The sequence below is a fragment of the Camelus dromedarius genome, chromosome 4 (genome assembly GCF_036321535.1).
Source record: "Camelus dromedarius isolate mCamDro1 chromosome 4, mCamDro1.pat, whole genome shotgun sequence".
In the NCBI taxonomy this organism is placed as follows: Eukaryota; Metazoa; Chordata; class Mammalia; order Artiodactyla; family Camelidae; genus Camelus; species Camelus dromedarius.
The window spans coordinates 3,725,454-3,748,862 of record NC_087439.1 but is presented as its reverse complement, the minus strand read 5'-3'; positions in this window follow the sequence as shown (position 1 = coordinate 3,748,862).

Here is a 23,409-nt window from a genome sequence, read left to right as displayed (position 1 = left end):
CTTCCCCACCTGTGACTCCCCTGTACAGAGGGCACAGGACTGCAGAGCTTGGGAACGTGGGGCAGGGAGTGGGGAGGGAGCGCACTGCCAGGGTGAGGAGGAGCCTGCTGCGCAAGGCAGAGGGGTTTGAGGAAGTGCTCCGTTTTAATCTTTGCTCTGCCGGTTTTCAGCGTCATTACCTTGGGTCTTCAATTTCCTTACTCGTGAAACCGGATCAGATTCCCTTCCCTCCGGAATTGTAGGGAGGCATTGCACTCATTTGAGAAAGGGGCTCAGCTCAAGTCTGGTGGGGATGGACGGCTGCCTCCCTCCCGCGCTCTGAATCCACCCGGGCTGCCCCTGGGCAGGGCAGAGGACCCCAGCAGACCCTCAGAGATCCCCTCTCCCTGCTGTCTTCAAAGCTGCGACTGCTGTGGATAAGGAAGCCCGTCTGGAAAGCAAAGCCCAGGGCCTAGTGGCTCTGGTAACCAGGTTTGGATGGCAGGTCCACCTGGGGCCCCTGAACAGCCCTTGATGAGCGCCATGAAAGCAACGCTTTCAGCCAGACTGGGAACCTGTTGGGGGTGCAGGTTCACCAGTCCCTGTAACAGGGAAGAACGCATCTGACCCCACATGAGATCTATTCCCTTAGCTCTAACCCTGTGCTCTGTCTCCTGAGCTCAGTCACGCTGCTTCTGCACCTTTTATAAAAGGATGTTGCCTGGAGCCTGAAATAGACAGGACAGCCCATTCTCAAGGCTCTGATCTTAAAGGGTATAACAATTTCTCATTTATATGGAGATAAAAAGTTGCAGAATAGAAAATAACCTTTGTCTTGTTGGAGGTTTACAGGAACACCATGACCTGACCCATGTGGACAGCTGCAAGGACAAAGGATTCCCACACCAAGAAGTTTGCAACAACCAACCACACTTCCTCCCCTTTTTAGTATAAAAGGAGCCTGAATTTTGAGTTGGAGAAGATGGTCCTCCAGGACATGAGTCTGCCATCTTCTTGGTCTGCTGACTTTTGGAATAAAGTTGTTATTCCTTGCCCCAGAGCCCGTCTCCAGATTTACTGGCCTTTCATGTAGTGAGCAGAACAAGTTTGGACTCGGTAGCACTTCTTGGACTACTGAGTCAGCCCTCCAGCTGAGTGTGAGGAAGGCTGCCCCAGGGGAGGCCACCTCAGGGAGAAGGGGTGCTGGCTGAGCCTGTGTCCAGAGATCTGTCCCTTCAACCAAGTCTAAACCACAGCCCGCAGTTGTGGGAGGCGCTGCAGCTTCCTGGGTGCCTGGGGTGTGGGAAGTCCCCGCCCCAGGCCAAGCTCTGCCCCATGGCCTGGCTCCTTCCGCTGCAATGCCTACTGCCCCAAGGTGCCCACTCCAGCCAGACCCCTCAGCAAGCTGGTTCCCACAGCCCCGTGAGGTGGAGGGAGCTGGCGCAGTGGCAGGGCCTGGGTCAGACTCCGCAGGCAGCTGTGGCCTGGAGGGAAGCCACCCCTCTGCTGGAGGTCCATGTCCCCTTTGGGCACCTCGGTCGGAGTCAGTGGAAGTCTGCCCCCAGGAGGACAGCTGCCCAGTGCCAGCAGTCCCACTCCCCACACCTGCGTAGCGACCCAGGGGCGGGAGCAGTGGGAACCCTCCCTGTGTCCCCGAGAGCTGTGACAGAGACAGGTCACCGTTTTGTGGGACAGATGCCTGCACAAAGGTCCTTCCTCTGTCCAGCCTAGGGGCGTGGGGCTCAGAAGTGCAGTCCATGGAGAAGCGGTTTCAAGGAGGAGGATTTGACCCTCTGAGGTGGTCCGCATCTGAGGAGCACCCAGATGGCAAGGACTTCCCAGCTCCCCACGCCCTGTGCACTCAGTGGGGGCTCTGGACTTCCACTGTGCCTGCAACTTGGGGCTTTTAGTTACAGGATAGGGGACAGCGGAGGTCCGGGGAGGGGGCGTGAGCCCCTGCTGCCTCCACACCAGCTGAGGACACAGCCAGGAGAAAGCCAGGCCTCCATGACCCCACAGCTGTCAGAGGCAGTGCTGCCCTCTCTCTCCTCCCTCAGGGTTTCAGGCTTGGCCCCCACCCCTGCCCTCCCTCCTCCACCAGGCCTGCTCACAGAGGGTGGCATTCATTGAAGATCTGCCTAAAGACAATAAGGACCCTCCAGGGAAAATGTCCAGCATCATTCACGGGGGGCCCAAGCTGGGACCCAAATCCTGGTTTGTTTTGCTTATTTATTTTTTAATTAAATTTTTAAAAATTTTTATTGAAGTGTAGTTGATTTTTCAATGTTAGTTTCAGGTGTACAGCAAAGCAATTCAATTATACATACACATACATACAAATATATTTTCTTTTCAGAATCTTTTCCATTATATGTTATTACAAGAAATTGAATACAGTTCCCTGTGCTCTGCAGTAGGTCCTTGTTTATCTATTTTATATATAGTCATGTGTGTCTGTTAATCCCACACTCCTAATTTATTCCTCTCCTGCCCTTTCCCCTTTGGTCGTCATTGTTTGTTTTCTAAGTCTGTGAGTCTGGTTTTGGTTTGTAAATAGAATTTGTACCATTTAAAATAATGTATTTCTTTTAAGACCACCCCTTTGCAGTTTCTAGAGAGAAAATTGAAAACAAGAAACAGACTTGGCTTCAAATACATAGTGTTGAAAGCATTACTGATAACATTGTTATAGAAGAAGGTCAGCTTACTCTCCTATGGTAATCAAGACAGCATGGTACTGGTATAAGGAAAGAGACATAAGTAGAGTCAAACTGATGCCAGAAATAAACCATAATGTACGGTCAACTGATTTTTTTTATCAAAATATAATTTACTTACAATATTATATTAGTTTCAGGTGTACAACATAGTGATTTAATATTTTTGATTTTATATGTGAAATTATATGGTATTTGTCTTTCTCTGTTTGACTTATTTCACTTAGCATAATATCCTCTAGGTACATCCATGTTGTTGCAAATGGCAAGATTTCATTCTTTTTTATTGCTAAGTAATATTCCATTATATATATATAGGTCAACCTTGAATTTCAATCCAAAACAATCTTCTCCAAGACACATTGTAATGAACTGCCTAAAATGGATGACAGAATTTTAAAAGCAGCAAAAGAAAAAAATCTCTCATACAAAAGAACCCCACAAGGCTGCTAGTGGATTCCTCAGCAGAGACCTTGCAGGCCAGAAGATAATGCAATGATAGATCCAAAAATCAGAAAGAAAGAAACTGCCAACTAAGAATACATAACCCAGAATAGTTGTTTTCAGAAATGAAGGTGAGATAAAGACTTTCCCTAACAAACAGAAGTGGAGAAGATCTACCACCACTAGACCCATCTTACAATAAATGCTAAACTGGCTTCTTCAAGCTGAAACAAAAAGGTACTAATTAATAGCATGAAAACATATGAAAATATGCAACAAATTGGTAAAGGTAAGCATAGATTCAGAATATTCTAATACTGTAATATGGTAGCATGTTAGCTACTTTAGTATAAAGGTTAGACAAAAGCACTAAAAACAGCTAGATCTACAATAATTTGTTATAGACACACAACATTAAAATGATGTAAATTTTAATATCAAAAACATAAAAGAGGGAATAAAAGAGTAGAGTTTTTGTGTGTAATAGAAGTTAAAGTGTTATCATAAAGTAGACTATTATAGCTAAAAGATGTTTCTGCAAGCCTCATGGTAACCACAAAACAAAACCTTCAGTAGATTCCCAAAAGATAAAGAGGAGAGAATCATAGCATATCACTACAAAAAATCAACAATTTACAAAGGAAGACAGCAAGAAAGGAAAAAAACAGCCAGAAAACAATTAATAAGATGGTCTTAAAAGTCCTTACCTGTCAGTAATTACTCTAAATGTAAATGGATTGACTTCTCCAATCAAAAGGCACAAAGTTGTTGAATGGTTAAAAAAAAAAAACCCAGTTATATGCTACCTATAAGAAATTCACTTCAGCTTTAAGGATACACATAAGCTCAAAGTGAAGGGATAGGAAAAGATACTCTATGCCAGTGAAAGCCAGAGAGAGCAAGAATAACTACATTTATATCAGACAGAGTAGATTTCATGCCAAAAATGGTAACAAGAGACAAAGAAGGTCATTATATAATGATAAACGGATCATGTCATTAAGAAGATATATCAGTCATAAATATATATGCACCTAACATCAGAGCACCTAAATATATAAAGCAAATACCAGCACTCCGAAGGGAGAAATAGACAACAATACAATAATAATAGTAGGGGAGTTGAATACCCTACTTTCATAAATGGAAGATTATTTTGACAGAAAATCAAAAAGAAAACATTGAATTTGAACCAACTTTAGACCAAAAGAACCTAACAGACATATTCAGAATATTCCATCCAACAGCAGCAGAATACACATACTTCTCAAACACAGAACATTTTCCAGGATAAATCATACTGATAGGACAGAAAACAAATCTTAGCAAACTTAAGATTGAAATCATACCAAGTATCTTTTCCAATGAAAATGACAAGAAATTAGAAATGAATAATAGGAAAAAAATGGGAAAATTCACAAGTGTGTGTAAATTAATAACACACTCCTAAAAAATCAATGGGTCAAAGAAAAAGTCAAAAGAGAAACCAAAAACATTTTGAAACAAAAGAAAATGAAAATATATCAAAATCTATGATACAAAATTGGTTTTTTGAAAAGAAATAAGGTTTATTTTCCTTACATAACAACAACAACAACAAAAACCAGTGGGAGAGGAAATAAATGTTGCAATTTTTATTGAAGTATAGTTGATTTACAATGTATTAGTTTCAGTTGTACAACAAAGTGATTCAGTTCTCTATATATGTATACATTCTTTTTCAGATTTTTTTCTTTATATGTTATTACAAGATATTGAATATAATTCCCTGTGCTATACAGTAGGTCCTGTTGTTTGTTTTAAATTTGGTAGTGCATATATGTTAATCTCAAACTCCTAATTTATCCTTCTCCCTCCCCTTTGTTAACCATAGTTTGTTTTCTATGTCTGTGAGCCTATTTCTGGTTTGTAAATAAGTTCATTTGTATCTTTGTTTTTAGATTCCAAATATAAGTGACATCATAGATATTTATCTTTGTCTGACATTCTTTACTTAATAGAATAATCTCTAATCTCTAGGTCCACCCATGTTGCTGCAAATGGCATTATTTCATTCTTTTTTATGGCTGAGTAGTATTCCATTGTATATATATACTACAACTTCTTTATCCAGTCATCTGTCAATGGACATTTAGGTTGCTTCCATGTCTTGGCTATTGTAAATTAGTGCTGCTATGAGCATTGGGATGCTTGAGTTAGAGTTTTCACTGGATATATGCCCAGGAGTGGGATTTATGGTAACTCTATTCAAAATCAGTTCTAAGAGGGAAGTTTATAGTGAAAAATGCCTAAATTAAGCAAAAAGAAAGATCTCAAATAAATAACTTTATGCCTCAAGGAACTAGAGGAAGAACAAACTAAACCCAAAATTAGCAAAGGAAGGAAATAACAAAGATCAGAGCAGAAATGAATGAAATAGAGACCAGAAAATCAATAGAAAAGATTAATAAAACTAAAAGCTGATTTTTAAAACATAAAAAAATTCAAGATAAACAAAATTGACAAATCTTTAGCTAGACTTAAAAAAAAGAGAAAACTCAAATGGATGAAATCAGAAATGAAAGAAGAGACATTACAACTGACACTAAAGAATTACAAAATATCATAAGAGACTAGTATGAACAATAATATGCCAACAAATTGAATAATCTAGAAGAAATGGACAAATTCTTAGGAACATACAACCAACCAAAACTGAATCATGCAGAAATAGAAAATTTGTCCAGACCACAATAAGTAAGGGAATTGAATCTGTAATCCAAACCTTTCCAACCAAGACAAGCCCAGGACAAAATGGTTTCACTGGTGAATTCTACCAAATACTTAAAGAAGAATATTCCTTCTCAAACTCTTCCAAAATACTGAAGAAGAGGAAATATTTCCAAACTCACTTTACAGAGCCAGCATTAAACTGATACCAAAGCCAGATAAGGGCACTACAAGAAAAGAAAACCACAGACCAATATCCCTGATGAATGAAGATGCAAAAATTCTCAACAAAATATTAGAAAACTGAATTCAATAGCACATTAAAAGGATCAAACACCACGATCCAGTGGGATTTATCTCTGGGATGCAAGGATGGTTCAAGATACATGAATCAATAAATGTGATACACCACATCAATAAAATGAAAGATAAAAATCATATGATCACCTCAATAGATGCAGGAAAAGCCTTTGACAAAAGTAGACATCCTGTCATGATAAAAATGCTGAACAAATTGGGTATAAAAGCACATAGCTAACATAATACTTGACAGTTAAAAGTTGAAAGATTTTCCTCTAAGATTAGGAGCAAGACGAACATGCCTACTTTCACCATTTTTACTCAACATAGTACTGCAACTCTTGCCAAGAGCAATCAGACAAGGAAAAGAAATAAAGGCACCCATATGAGAAAACTGTCTATGTTTGCAGATGATCTGATCTCATACATAATAAATCCTAAGATTCCACCAAAATGCTATTAGAACTAACCAAAGAATTCAGTAAAGTTGCAGGATATAAAATCAACATACAAAAAAAGTTTCATTTCTATACACTAATAATAAAACTTCTGAAAAAGAAATAATTCTATTCACAATAGCATCAAAACAATAAAATAACTAGAAATAAATTTAACTTAGGAGATGAAAGATCTATACTCTGAAAATTATAAGACATCAATGAAAGAAATTGAAGACACAAACAAATGGAAAGATATCCCGTGTTTATAAATCAGAAGATTTAATATTGTTAAAATGCCCATACTACACAAAGCATCTATAGATTCAATGCAATTCCTATCAAGATTCTAATGGCATTTCAAGTAGGAAAAGATAAAGAACTCTAAAATTTATATGGAACTGCAAGAGAACCCGAAATAGCCAAAACAATCCTGAGAAAGAAGAACAAAGCTGAAGGCATCACACTTCCAGATTTCAAACTATACTACCAAGCTGTAATAAACAAAACAATGTAGTGTTGGCATAAAAATAGCCACATAGAGCATTGGAACAGAATCAAGAGCTTAGAAATAAATCTTTGCACATGTAGGCAACTAATATTTGACAAGGAAGCCAAGAACACTGAGTGAGAAAAGTTTAATCCCTTCAATGAATGGCATTAAGTGTCCATTTCTTCTAGGTTATTCAACACTCACAAAAATGAAAAACGATGGATTAAATCCTGAAATCATAAAACTCTTTGAAAAAGGGAGAAATCTTCTTGATATTGCTCTTGGCAATGATTTTTTTTTTTTTTGGATTTGACACCACAAGCACCAGCAGCAAAAGCAAAAACTAATAAGTGGGACTATATCAAATTAAAAAGCTTCTGCACAGCAAAAGAAACAACCAACAAAATGAAGGAAACCTATTGAATGAGAGAAAATATTTGTAAATCATATATCTGTTAAGGAGTTTATATTCAAAATCTGTGAAGACCCATACAGCTCAATAGGGGGGAAAAACACTTACAAAGGAGCAAACAACTTGAATAGGTATTTTTCCAAAGAAGTTATCTAAATAGCCAGCAGGTACGTGAAAAAGTGCTCAACATCATTAGTCATTGGGAAAATGCAAGTTACAATCACACCGAGGTATCACCTCACACCTATCAGAAGAGCTGTAATTAAAAAAGAAGAAATAACAAGTGTCGACAGGAACATAATAGAAAAGGGAGACCTCATGCTACGTCAGTGGGAGTGTACATCTGTACAGTCTCTATGGAAAACAGCGTGGAGTTTCCTCAAAATGTTAAAATAGAACTACCCTATGATCCAGAAATCCCACTTCTGTGTATATATCCAAAGGAAATGAAAACAGGATCTTGAAGAGATAGCTGCACTCTGTGTATGTCACAGCATTGTTCACAACAGCCAAGGTTCAGCAACAACCTATGCCTGTCAATGATGAGTGGATATGTATATACAATGGAATATTATTCAGTTATGAGAAAGAAGGAAATCTTGCCCTTTGGGATAACGTGGATGAAACTTGAGGGCACTATGCTAAGTGAAATAAGTCAGACACAGAAAGACACTGTATGTTATCACTCAAATGTGGAATCTAAAAAAGTTGAACTTCTAGAAACAGAGTGCATGGTGGTTACTAGGGTCTAGGGGTTGGGGAAAATGGGGAGACACTGGTCAAAAGGTCAAACGAATTTCAAGTTATAAAATAAATTCTGAGGATCTAATGTGCAGCATGGTGATTACAGTTAATTAGAATGTACTATATACTTCAGAGTTGCTAAGAGACTAGATCTTAAGTGATTTCACCATAAAAAATAAATGGTAATTATGTGATGTGGTGGAGGTGTTAGCTAACACTACGGTGGTAGTCATTTTGCAATACATATGTGTATGAAATCAACACATTTTACTTCTTAAAAGTATACAATTGTTATATGTCAGTTGTATCTCAATAAAGCTGAAAAAATTACCAGTGGCAAATAAAAAAGAAAAAAATCATTCTTAGCTTGTGGGCCAGACAAAAAGTGTCCTAAGAAACCATCTTTCCTGAGCAGTTTGTTAAATCAAGAGCTGTCTGGGTCCTCCTGCTCAGGGTTCTGACCAGGCGGTCCAGGTGAGCCTGAGGCATATTGACCCTTAACCAGCTCCCCAAGGATCCTAGTGCAGCTGACCCACATCTGAGCATTCAAAGTCGCCACTCTGGTGGTGGGTAAGAATGGTTGAAAGTTTTTATTCAGGGGTGTGATACTGTTGAGAAAATCTCCCAAGCTGAAGTATGGAGGGTGCACTAAAGAAGGCTGAACCAGAGGCACTATGTCTTGTCAAAGGGCTGCACCCAGGGCCCAGGAACAACACGAGAGTCTTGAAGCGCAGCCATGCTGGGAGGATCAGCGCAGACAGGGGTGTGCGGTGGGAAAGAAAGGTCTGAGAGGGGGAGCTGGTGAACTGATAGGCCTTGTCTGGATGTGACAACTTAGACAAACAGGGAAGATCTAGAATGACTTGGGAGGCTGGGGAGATGGGAACAGTTGGAAGAGCAGGTTTGAAGGGAACATGTTGAGCTCAGGTTGGAATGTGTGGGACATGGAGTGCCTGTGAGCAAGACTTGAGTGCTATGATGAAAACTTGAGGTTGACTCCGGGGATCCACTGAAATTCCTTGCTCTAGGAGAGCAACATGGAGAACTTAGAGTTTAAGGAAGGTTACATTGGTGTGGAGACTGCATTGTGGATGGCGTACATAGGAGAGAAGTCAAACACTTAGTAGTGCTTGTCCAGGTGGGAGGTGACAGGAGCTCGGGCTGGAGGGGTGCAGCTAAGAGCTATCTCTAAGGAAGAGGGTTGACAGAACTTGTGAGCTCCTTCTGATTAACAAAAAAGTACTTATTAATTCAATTGGATTATAAATCTACTCATTCATACTTGGGATATTCTTAAACTGGGGCCACTGTGTGCCTGGCCAGGACAGGGCAGCTACATGCCCACTGGTTCCGTCTTGTATCTCCTGGAAGATGGCTAGAGGCTCGTCTTCTAGCAGATTCAATTCTTCTTTGCTTTTTGTTCAACAGTCTTATTTTTTAAATTGAAGTATAGTTGATTTACAATATTATATCAGCTTTGGGTATGCCACTATAGTATATGATATTTTTGTAGATTACATTCCATGTAAAGTTATCATAAAATATTAGTTGTTTTCCCCATGCTGTATATTACATTCTTGTGTCTTATTTATTTTATTCATAATAGTTTGTACTTCTTAATCCCTTTCCCCTGTCTCGTCCCTCCTCCACCCCTCTCTCTGCTGGTAACCACTAGTTTGTTCTCTGTATCTCTGTGTCTGTTTCTGTCCTGTTATATTCATTCATTTGTTTTATTTTCTAGAGTCCACATATAAGTGAAAACATAAAGTATTTTCTCTGTCTGACTTAACTAAGCATAATACCCTCCAGGTTTACTCACGTTGTTTCAATGTGAATGTCATTCTGTTTTGTAGCTGAGTAATATTTCATTGGATGTATATATATCTCGCACATCTTCTTTATCCATTCATCTGCTCACAGACACCTACGTGGCTTCTGTGTCTTGGCTGTTGTAAATAATGCTGCTATGAACATTGAGGTGCGTGTAACTTTTCCAATTAGTGTTTTCATTTTCTTTGGATATATACACAGAAGTAGAGTTGCTGGATCATATGGTAGTTCAATTTTTTATTTTTTGAGGAGCCTCCATACTGTTTTCCATAGTGGCTGCACCATTTTACATTCCACCAATAGTGGACTACGGTTCCCTTTTCTCTACCTGCTCACCAACATTTGTTATTATTTGTGGTATTTTTGATGATAGCCATTCTGAAGTTGTGAGGTGATGTCTCATCATGGTTTTGATTTGAATTTCCCTGATGATTAGTGATGTAGAGTAACTTTCATGTGCCTGTTGGCCAATTGAATGTCTTCTCTGAACAAATGTCTATTCTGGTTTCTACCTATTTTTAATTGGGTTGCTTATTTTTTTGTTTTATATTGAGTTGCATGAACTATTTATATATTTTGGGTATTAACCCCTTATCAGACATATCATTTGCAAATATCTTCTCCATTTAGTAGGTGGTCTTTTCATTTTTTGGATGGTTTCCTTAGCTTGAAATTTTTTTTAAGTTTAATTAGGTCCCATTTATTTTTGCTTCTCTTTCCCTTGCTTGAGGAGACAACTCCAAACAATATATTGCTACGTTTTATGTCAAAGAGTGTTCTGCTTATGCTTTCTTCTAGGAGTCCCATGGTTTCCAGTTTTCCATTTAGGTCTTTAATCCATTTTGAGTTTACTTTTGTACATGGTGTGAGAAAATGTTCAAATTTTATTCTTTACAGATAGCTGTCCATTTTCCCCAGTACTGCCTATTGAAGAAACTGTCTTTTCCCCATTATATATTCTTGCCTTCTTTGTCATAGATTAACCTGACACATTTGTTTATTTCTGGGCTCTCTATTCCCTTCCATTAATCTATGTGTCTATTTTTAATGCCAGTATCATACTGTTTTGGTTACCATAGCTTTGTAGTATACTCTGAAGTCAGCTTCATTCTTTTTTCTCAAGATTCCTGTGAGTATTCAGGTTCTTTTGTGGTTCCATACAAAGTCAGGATTATTTGTTCTAGTTCTGTGAAAAATGTCATGGGGATTTTGATAGGAATTTCATTGAATCTGTAGATTGTTTGGGGTAGTATGGATTTTTAACAATGGTAGTTCTTCCAGTTTATTAATGTGGATGTATTTTCTTTGTATCATCTTCAATTTCCTTCATTAATGTCTTATTTGCAGAATATAGGTCTTTCACTTCCTTAGTTAAGTTTACTCCTAGGTATTTTATTCTTTTTGATGTAATTGTAAATGGGACTGTTTTCTTGCTTTCTCTTTCTGATAGCTCATTAACAGTGTATAGAAAAGCAACAGATGTCTGTATATCAATCTTATGTCCTGCACCTTTACTGACTTCATTGATTAGTTCTAATAGTTTTTTGGTGAAGGCTTTAAGGTTTTCTATATATAGTATGTAATCTGCAAATAGTGACAATTTTCCTTCTTCTCCTCTAATTTAGATAACTTTTATTTATTTTTCTTGTCTGATTGCTATGCCTAGGACTTCTAATACTATGTTAAATAGAAATGATGAGAGTGGGCATCCTTGTCTTGTTCTTGATTTTAGAAGGAAAACTAAAAGCTTTTCCTCATTGAGTATGATGTTAGCTGTGGGTTTGTCGTAAGTGGCCTTTAGTTGGGATTTTTATCATGGATATGTGTTGAATTTTGTCAAATGGTTTTTCTGCATATATTGAGATGGTCATATTATTTTTATCCTTCATTGTATTAATGTATTGCATCACATTGACTGATTTGTGGATATTGAAACATTCTTGTGACCTTAGAATATATCCCATTCTCTCATGGTGTATGATCTTTTTATTATATTGTTGAATCTGATTTGCTACTATTTTGTTGAGGATTTTTGCATCATATTCATTAGGATACTTGCCTAAAATTTTATTTTTTATGTGTCTTTGTCTGGTTTTGGTATCAGAATAATTGTGGCCTCATAGAATGAATTTGGGAGTGCTCCCTCCTCTTCAATTTTTGGAATTGTTTGAGTAGGATAGGTATTAACTCTTTGTGTGTTTGGTAGAATTCTTCTGTAAAGTCATCTGGTTCTCGACTTCTGTAATGAGTTTGATTACTGATTCAGTTTCATCACTAGTAATCAGTTTCTTCAGATCATTTTTTCCTGATTCAGTCTTAGAAGTTTACGTGTTTCTAGGAATATATCCATTTCTTCTAGGTTGTCCAATTTGTTGGCATATAATAGTATTCTTTTGTGATTGTGTATATTTCTGTGATATTGTTTGTAATTTCTCCCCTTTCATTTCTCATTTTGTTTATTTGGGTTTTCTCTCTTTTTTTCTTAATGAGTCTGGCTAATGGCTTATCAATTTTGTTTAGCTTTTCAAAAAAACAGATCTTATTTCATTGATCTTTTCTATCATTTTTTTCACTCCATCTTATTTCTCTCTGATCTTATTTCCTTCCTTTTTCTGACTTCATGCTTTATCTGTTTTTCTTTTTCTAATTCCTTTATATGATAAGCTAGATTGTTTATTTGAGATTTTTCTTGTTTCTTAAGGCAAGCCTTTATCCCTATAAACTTTCCTCTTAGAACTGCTTTTGCCATATCATAGATTTTGGAAAGCTGTGTTTTTATTTTCATTTGTCTCAAGATATTTTCTGATTTTTTTCTTTGATATTTTTCATTGAACAATTAGCTTTCCAGTAGCATGTTGTTTAGTCTTACTATGTTTGTACTTTCCCATTTTTCTTCCTTTAATTGATTTCTAGTTTCATACCCTTGTGTTCAGAAAAGATGCTTAACATGATTTCAGTGTTCTTAAATTTATTGAGATTTGTTTTGTGACCTAATATGCGATCTATCCTGGAGAATGTTCCATGTGCACTTGAATATAATGTGTATTCTGCTCCATCTAAATTGAACCAAGTCTAATTTAACTGTCTTGTTAACTAAGATAGTGATAAAGCTTGACAGAGCTGGAGAAATAGAACATTATAAGCTTAAAATACTGTGATTCTGCCTTGGTTAAAACTATGGTTAAAGCCACAGATCACAATAATATTTAAAGAGAAAAACTGAGAGAGTGAAGGGAAAAAATCAATAACTTGAGTGCTTTGGGAAATGCCAACTGTCTCAGTCTGCTCAGGTGCTGTAACAAAGCACCACAGACTGGGCAGCTTGGACAACAAAAATTTATGTTCTCACAGTTCTGGAGGCTAGAGTCTTAACATCAAGGCATCAGCAGATTTGGTTTCTCATGAGGCCTCTCTTCTTGGCTTGCAGACAGTCACCTTCTTGCTGTGTCCTCGCATGGCCTTTCCTCTGTGCACACACTGACTGGTGTCTTATAAGGACACCAGTCAGATTGCATGAGAGCTCACCTTAACAGCCTCATTTTATCTTAGTTATCTTTTAAAAGGCCCTGTATCCAAATACAGTCACACCTGGGGTTAGAAATTCAACATACGAATTTTGGGGGACACAATTCAGCTCATGACATCAACCCTTTGAAATAGAATAAGAATAGGTTGGGAAATACTAGTTACTATATAGGCACGAACAATAAAAAGTTCATCTTTTAAATATTTTATTTTATTATTTTATCTTATTTAACACACTCATATAGTACTTATTATAAGTCAGGCACTGTTTCAGGAAATTTACTAATATTAATTCATAGTGTGAAGGACCTATTTAAGGTGAATTTCAATGTTTCTTCCATCTCATCATCACAAAGTTGCTATACCATCCTGTTACCTGTTAACTAGTATCCTTGAGACCCTATATGATTATTATAGAAAACTGCATTTCTCAGAATGTTTCCTATAGAAATTGTACCATCTCACTTTCAAGTTACAAACTACGTTTGTCTCAGGAAATTGAGTTTTCTCACCAACTTATCATAATTAACCCACTATCACCTCACTGTTCTTGTTATAATTTCCTCCCTCTGAATATAAATTGTGTGAATACTCTTGCTTGGTAGGAAAGAATGCTTCTAGGCTTTTTTCCTTTGCTTCTTTTAAATAAGAATAAATTGGTGTTTATAGCAAATTCATTCTGAAAATGCAACACCCCAGCCCATCCTCCATCATGCATGAAGACACACATGCTAATACAAACACGTGCGGCTTTAGAACTGAGCCTTCCTTCCGACCACTCTCCATCAGGGTCCTCGAAGCCCCCAGACTCCTGGCTCTTCTCCTTCCTTTCTGCCACCTGTCTCCTCCCATGGTGACCCCCACGTCCTGCATGGCTCCAATCTGGGCCCCCTCTGCTTAAGGCCCTGCTCACCTGCCTATACTGTTCTGCACCTTCATGATGGTCTCCATCTCCACCTTTCTCCCAGGCTTATTTCTGCATGACATCAGCCCCATCTGACTTTTCTTCTGTCCTCTCTGCCTTTTGGATCCCACCTAGGGAGCCCCCACCTGCTTTCTTCGCCACCTTGACCTGCAGCCGCCTGAGGGATGCCATCCAGTATAAATCATTGTGAGACACACCCAGGTTCTCACTCTTTACCCCGGTGAGCCCAGATTCTTAATTTCCATGCATTTCTACTTTAAAACTCATCTGCCTGAGAGTGCCTGTGATAGGGAGGGCAGTAAAAAAATACTCTAGAAGGAAGTTCTGTCAAAGAAGTGGTGTGGAAGAATAACTTCAAGGAACAAACAAACAATGTAAATTAAATAAGTTCTTGCTCATTAAAAAAAAAAAGGACATGATGGTCACTAAAGTGCTATGGTACTTAGATTCTAGTGAATAAATTCCAAAGCATGAAATACACTTTTTATTTCTAAATGTCAAGTTTGGGGATACACTGGGAATTATGTCTTTTAAAGCTATTTAAACATCCTTAAGATAAAAGAAATTGAAGGACTCTACTTTAAAATGTTCGGGAAAGGTATATAGATTTTTCAAATAATTAGGCCAAATTCTGAAGATGGATTGTCCACGAGTCATGATGCTCAGTCCTCATGACTGTCCCACGCCTGGGTCTCTGACTCAGGAAACTAAGAAGAAAAGCCACCTTTGTGGATGACCTTCTGTCCTGTTGCCCTGAGTCCTTCCAATGACTCTCTGAGGTAGGTAGTATGTTGGCCACAGATTGTGAAAGGAGAACCAGGCTTTAGTATTTTCTGCCCAAGCTCACTCTTCAGTAAGAAATGAGGAGCCAATTGGTTGCCAAAGCCCGGCCAGTACCCAACCTGTCTGACTGTGGGGACACATGAGGGCCACCAACAAGCAGGCTCCAAACAACAGCCATTGACCCACCCACCAATTGCCAGTGCTGAACGATGTCCCCTCAAATTCATATGCTGAAATTCTAACCCCCTCCCAATGTCACGATATTTGTAGATAGGGCTTTTAAAGAGGAGATTAAGTTAAATGAGGCTGTTTGGGTGGGCCCTAATCCAATCTGACTGGTGCCCTTATAAGAAGAAATTAAGACACACAGTGGGACATCAGGGACGCACGTGCACAGAGGAAGGGCCATGTGAGGACACAGTGAGAAGGTGGCCATCTGCAAGTCAGGGAGGGAGGCCTCAGGAGAAACCAAACCTGCTGCACTTTGATCTTGGACTTCCAGCTGCAGAACTGAGAGAAAATACATTTTTTGTTGTTTAAGCCACTCAGTTTGATATTTTGTCATGGCAGCCCAGGCTGACTAAGACTGCCACCCAGAGTTTGTCCAAGAAGCAGAATGAAGCCCCAGGAAGTAAACGATTTCTCTCAGGAGATAAGTGTAGTTATGCACACAGACAGAGAGAGAGGAAAGAAAGAGAGAAAGAGAGAGAGAAAGAGAGGAAGAAAGAAAAAGAAAGAAAGAAAGAAAGAGAGAAAGAGAGGAAGGAGGGAAGGAAGGAAGGAAGGAAGGAAGGAAGGAAGGAAGAAAGAAAGGAAGAAAGGAAGAAAGGAAGAAAGGAAGAAAGGAAGAAAGGAAGAAAGAAAGAAAGAAAGAAAGAAAGAAAGAAAGAAAGAAAGAAAGAAAGAAAGAAAGAAAGAAAGAAAGAAAGAGAGAGAGAGAGAGAAAGAAAGAAAGAAAGAAAGAAAGAAAGAGGGAGGGGAAAGGAAGCTCCCTTAGCAATAAGTGTGAGTACCAAATCTTGAACTGTCATCAATTGTAGAAAAAATAGATTGTTCTTGGCTGACCTAAACGGCACAGATGGGCGATGTCGGAGGCGGCCTGTCTCTACGCTGGGCGTGCTAACAAGTGCCGCTGAGATGCTGTCCATGCTGTTCTAGCAGTCTGCCTACTCCATCAAAATGTTCTCTCTTCTATCACAATAAAACCACTATCTCAATAAACAGTCACATAAATTTTCTGGTTCCCTAGCGCATATAAAAATTATGTTTACACTATATGGCAGTCTATTAAACATGCGATAGCATTATGTCTAAAAACAATGTACATAACTTAATTAAAAATACTTTACTGCTGACTGAAAGTTATCTCTTTTAATATGCCCACTGCCCACACTGGGACGTGTGTGTTTATAATTAGATGTGCCAAGCAGTATCAGCAGATTTATTCTTTGTTGTCATGTGTGGGCAGGAGGTGGTGGCAATGGTGCTGGCTTTTTTAAAAAACACACATTTAAATAAGCTTTTTATTTGAAAAGTTTCAGATTTACAGACAAATTGCCCAAAAAGTTTCCAAAAATAATACAGAAGGGTTCCACATAGGCTTCACACAGGTTCCCAATGTTAACATCTTATATTACTATGGTACATTTGTCACAACTAATTAATCAATATTGAAACATCATAACTAACTTCATACTTCAACCAGATTTCCTTAAATTTTCCTCAATGTCCATTTCTGTTCCAAGATCTCCCAAGATACCACATCTGTTTAGCTGTCATGTGGCCTCAGTTTCTCTAGGGCTATGGCAGTTTCTCGTACTTTCCCTTTTTTGATGATCTTGACAGGTGTTTTATAGAATATCCTTCAATTTGGGTTGGTCTGATGTTTTTCTTGTAGTCAGAGTGTGTCTGTGGGTTTTGGAAGGGCCATCACAGAGGAACAGTGTGTTCTCACCACCTCTCATCAAGGGAGCGTGCTCTCAACAGGACTTCTCCTCATTGCCTGGCTAAGCCAATATTTGCAGGTTTATCCACTACAAAGCCACTTTTTATTCTTTTATTCTTTGACTCTAGAAGCAGGTCCCTAAGCACAGCTCACACATCTCAATTTGTTAAGGCATGTTTTATGGCCCAGGTGTGGTCTGTTTTTGTGACTGTTCCACGTGTGCTTGAGAAAAAAGTGTGTTGTGCTCTTGGATGGGCTGTTCTATAAATGTCGATTAGATCAAGTTGATCGATAGTGCCCTTCAAGTCATCTGTGTCCTTGCTGGTGTTCTACCTGTTTGATCTATCAATTACTGACAAAGAAGTGTTGAAGTCTCCAACTCTAATATGTTCGTTCTGTCATGTATTTTGATGCTCTCCTGTCAAGTGCATACCATTAGAATTGTTGGGTCCTCTTGGAGAGCTCTCTTTTATAATTACAATCTGCCCTCCATATCTATGGGTTTCACATCTGCAGATTCAACCAACGGCAGATCAAATTTGATCCTTGGTTGGTTGAATCTGGGGATGCAGAACCCACGGATATGGTGGGCCTAATGTACACCATGGTATATAATGGACTTTTGGTACCTGCTACGTTGGCGGGAGTTGGGGGTGGGGGTGGTAGTCCTGGACCCAATCCCCCATGGATACCAAAGGATGACAGTATATAGTGGTCCTTTTATCTCTGATAGTCTCCCTTGTTCTAAAATCAGCTTGCCTGAGATTAGTAAGCTACTTCCACCATCTTTTCATTAGTGTTAGTTTAGCATGGTATATTCTCCATACTTTCACTTCTAACGTATGAATGTCATTATACTTAGAGTGAGTTTCTTACAGGCAGCATGTCTGTGGGTCTTTTTGTTTTGTTATCCAATCTCATGATCTCATTCTTTTATCTAGTGTTCACACTTAAAATAATTGTTGATATAGTTGGAGTAAAATCTACCATTTTTGTTAAGTATATATATTCATTGCATTTATTCTTTGTAGCAATCTCCCACTTTTTCTGCCTTCTTTGTTTTTAAGTATACTATATGATTCCATTGTATCTCCATCTTAACATATCATTCATATTTATTTTAAAAACTTTTCTAGTGGTTGCCTCAGGGTTTATAACACACATTTTAAAATAACCTATCTTCAGATCACATTCACTGCTTCATGTGGATTGCAGCTCTCTCACAATAGAGTTTTCTCCATTCTCCCCACTCATGCCTTGTGACGTTGCTGTTAGTCATATCACTGCTTCATATGTCATAAATACCCAATGCATTGTTACTGTTATTGCTTTAAGTCAATCTTTTAGATCAATTAAGAATAAGAAAAATAATATGATTTATCTTACCTTCATTTATTCCTTTTCTGATGTTCTGTCTTTATGTAGATCTAAGTGTTTGACCTATATTTATTTCCTTCTGTCTAACAGACTTATTTTAACATTTTTTCATGGTTTCTAATGAAAAGTTCATTGTAATTCTTATTCTTGATCCTCTGAAGTTAAGGTGTCCTCTTTCTATCACCTCAGTTTTCTTCAAATTTCTCTCTTTATCTTTGGTTTCCCCAATTTGAATATACTATGTCCAGATGTGTGTGTGGGTGTGTGTGTTTGGTATTTGTTCTGTTTGGTATTCTCTGAACTTCTCGTATTGTGGTTTAGCGTCTATCATTAATTTGGAAAGTTCCTAGTCATTGTTTGCTCAGCACTTTTTAAGCCCTGTTCTCTTTCTGCTCCTCCTGGTATTCCACTACATGTATGCTACACCCTTCGGTATGTCTCACAGTTCTTAGATGTTCTATTCTGGGTTTTGTTCCAGTTAATTTTCTTTTTGTGGTTTAAAATTGGGAAGTTTTAATTACTTATCTTCAAACTCACTGACTTTTTTTGCTTTCTTTTTATTGTGATAAAGTATACATAACATAAAGTTGACCAGTTTAGCCATTTTTAAGTGTAAAAGTGAGTAGCATCATGTACATTCACAATGGTTGTCAAACCATTACACTTCACTTCCAGAACTTTTTCATCTTTTCAAACAGAAACTGTACCCATTAAATAATAACTCACTATTCTGCCCTCCCCTCCTCCCCATTAGCCTATGGTAACCTCTATTCTACTTTCTGTCTCTGTGAAGTTGCCTGCTCTTTGTACCTCATATAAGTGGAATCATACAATATTTGTTCTTTTGTATCTGCTCTATTTCACTTTGCATATTTTCAAAATTCATCCATATTGTTGCATATATCATCCCTGCCTTACCTAGCATGTATTACTTTTTAAGGTTGAATAATATTCCATTGTGTGTTTATATCACATTTTGGTAATCAATTCATGTGTTGATGAGACTTTGTTTCTACCTTTTGACTATTGTGAATAACGTTTCTATGAACAATAGTGTACAAATGTCTGTCTGAGCCCCTGCTTTCAATTCCTTTGGGTGTGTACCTAGGATTGGGATTGTTGGATCATATGGTAATTCTATATGTTGTTTTTTGAAAAACTGTTAAACTATTTTCCACACTGGCTAAATCATTTTACATCCCAGTAATATACAAGAGTTCCAACTTCTCCATATCCTTGCCAACATTTGTTATTTCTCTTTTTAATTTACATCATAGCCACCCCAATGGGTGTGAAGTGGTGTCTCATTGTGGTTTTGACTTGTAGTGCCTTGCTGGTTAAGGATGTTGGGCATCTTTTCATGTACTTATCAGTCATTTGTATATTTTCTTTGGAGAAATGTCCTGTTGAGTTTTAGGAGTTCTTCATATATTCTGAATATTTATCCTTTATCAAGCATATGATTTGACACTATTTTCTCCCATCCTGTAGGTTGTCTTTTCACTTTCTTGGTGGTGTCCTTTGATGCACAAAAGTTTCTAATTTCAATGAAATCCAAGTTATCTATTTTTTCTATTGTTTCCTGGGCTTTTGGTGTCATATCTAAGAAATCATGGCCAAATCTAATGCTAAAAAGACTTTTCCCTATGTTTTCTTCTAATACGTTTATGGTTTTAGTTCTTACATTTAGGTCTTTGATTCATTTTGAGTCAATTTTTGTATATAGTATAGGTAAGGATCCAGCTTCATACTTTTGCTTGTGGATATCCTGTTTTCCCAGCATCATTGGCTAGAAAGATGGTCCTTTCTCCATTGAATGGTTTTGATATCCTTGTCAAAGGGTTCCAAATATGTGAGGGTTTGTTTCTGAGCTGTCTATTACATTCCATTGTTCTAAATGTCTGTCTTTATGCCAGTCACACCTTGTTTTGATTACTGTATCTTTATAGTAAGTTTTCAAATTAGGAAGTATGAGTTCTCCAGCTTTGTTCTTTTTCAGGATTGTTTTTGCCTATTTTGGTTCCCTTGAGGTTCCATGTGAATTTCAAGATAGGTTTTTCTATTCTTACAAAAAAAAGAATCTATTGAGATTTTTATAGGAATTGCACTGAATTTGTACATTGCTTTCAGTAGTATTACTATGTTAGCAATATTAAATCTTCCAATCCATGATCACAAGTTGTCTTTCTACTTATTTTTTCAGCAGTGTTTTGTAGTTTTTGTTGTATAATTATTTGCCTCCTTGGTTAAATTAATTCCTTTTTTAAATTGAAGTCTAGCTGATTTACAATATGGTGTTTAAATTTATTCCTAAGTACTTTATTTTTTGTTCTATTGTAAATGGAATGGTTTTATTAATTTCTGTTTGGCTTGTTCATTGTCGGTGTATAGAAATTCAACTGATATTTGTTATTTTGTATCCTTCAATTTGGCTGAAGTAATTTCTTAGCTCTCACAGTTTTCCTGTGGGTCTTTAAAATTTTCTGTATATAAAATCATGTCACCTGCAAACAGAAATAATTCTACTTCTTTTCCAATTTGGATGTTCCTTTCTTCCTTCTCTTTCTTTCTTTCTTTCCTTCTCTTCCTTCCTTCCTTTTCTTTTCTGTCTTTCCTTTTCTTTCTTTCTTGCCTAATTGCTCTGGCTAAAACTTCCAATACTATGTTGAATTGAAGGAATGAAGGTGGATACCCTTGTCTTATTTCTGATCTTAGGGGAAATCCTTCAGTCTTTTACCACTGAGGATAATGTCAGCTATGAGTTTTTAACAGATTTTCTTTACTGTGTTGAGGAGATTTCCTTCTATTCCTAGTTTATTGAGCATTTTTTTATCATGAAAAGATGCTAGATTTTGTCAAATGCTTTTTCTGCCTAAGTTGAGGTGATCATGTGAGGTGTTTTTAATCTTACTACATAGTCTGATAGTTATCTATTTCTAGGAATTTGTCCTTTCATCTAGGTTATCTAATTTGCTGATATGTAAATGCTCATAGCATTCTCTTATTATCCTTTTTATTTTTATAAAATTGGTAGTAATATCACCACTTTTATTTCTGATTTCAGTACTTTGAGTCTTCTCTCTTTGATTCTCATCAATCTAGCTAAAGGCTTGTCAATTCAGTTGATCTTTTCAAAGAACCAACTTTTGGTTTTATTGACTTTTTTTCTGTTTTTTTCTAATCTCCATTTTATTCTTCTCCACTCTTAAGCTTTATTACTTCCTTCCTTCTCCTGGCTCTGGCTTAATTTTTTCTTCTTTTTCTAGTTCCTTTAGGTATACAGTTAGATTATTGATTTGAGATCTTTCTTCATTTTTAATGTATGCATTGCAGCAATAAATTTCCTTCTTAGCAATGCTTTCTCTGCTTTCGATAGTTTTGGTCTGTTGTGTTTCATTTTCATTTGTCTCAAGGTGTTTTCTAATAAAGCTTCCTGATTCTTTACTCAACCATGTTGAGTCTACTGAAGAGCCCTTCTAAGGAATTCTTCATTTAGTTTAACTGTTTTTGTATTTTAATGTATTTCTATTTAATTTCTAGCATTTTCTTTTGATTTCTTTCTTGGAATTCTTCCTGTCAGCTATATTGTCATCCGTTCTTGAATTGTTGTCAATTTCTTTCATCAGAGCCCTTAACATATTAATCAATCTTATTTTATAATCTTTATGTGATAATTCCAGCATCTGTAACTGCAGTTCTGACAAACAGCTTTGTCCCTCAGATGCTGCTTCCTCTTGCCTTTGGCAGGCTTTGTAATTTTTTGCTGAAAGACAGACATGTTGTATAGGGTAATAGGTACTGAGGTAAACAGGCTTTTCGTGTGAGGATTTATGTTAATCTGGCTAAGAGTTGGGCCATTTTAGTATTTCTTATAGGCACCAGAGGCTTCATATGACTCTAGTGGGCTTACTTTTCCCTCTCCTTTTTTCATGGCTTCCCTTTGTTCTGATCCTTAGAGAAAGTCTTTGTCTTGTAGCTCTTTTGTATTTCAACCACTGTTCTCATTCCTGCAGGCTCATTAGTGTGCCAATAGGGTTAGTCGGGAGTGGATGCTCCCTTGTCTTCTAAGCTTCTAATTAGGTCTCAGTCTTTTGTGGGCCAGTGCTGCATGGGCAGGGTCAAGCCTTCAGAACCCCTAGTCCTTTACCGCCTTCCAGCTCCAGTTTGTATTTTAGAGTCCTCTTCTGGTTAACCATCCTTTTCTTTCTTTCTATCTATCTATCTATCTATCTATCTATCTATCTATCTATCATATTTCTTTCTTTCCTTCTTTCCTTCCTTCCCTCCCTCCCTCTTTTCCTTCCCCTTCCCTTCCCTTGCCTCCTTCCTTCCTTTCTTCTTTCTTTCTCTTTCCTTCCCTCCTTTCTTCCTCCCTTCTTCTTTCTTTCTTTCTTTCTTTCTTTCTTTCTTTCTTTCTTTCTTTCTTTCTTTCTTTCTTTCTTTCTTCCTTCCTTCCTTCCTTCCTTCCTTCCTTCCTTTCTTCCTTTCTTTCTTTCTTTCTCCCTTAAGTGAGACAGGAAGGCTGGAGTGACTGGAGTTGTGTGGAGTTCCCTTCAAGGCTTGTTAGGGAGAAAGATCTGGAAGCTTTCACAATGGCTACTCTTCTCCCTTTGCTAGGCCCACAAGGGGACCTTTGTCTGTCCTCACCCTGAAAACACAGTGTGGTTCTTGGAGGAAAGCTAAGGAAGTGTGGCCCCCCCTTTTACTGCCCAGCCCCCCAGCTTCTTACTCAGCCCACAACCATTTGTCAAAACTACTCTTTAACTGTTGCCACCAATTCTTTGGCATC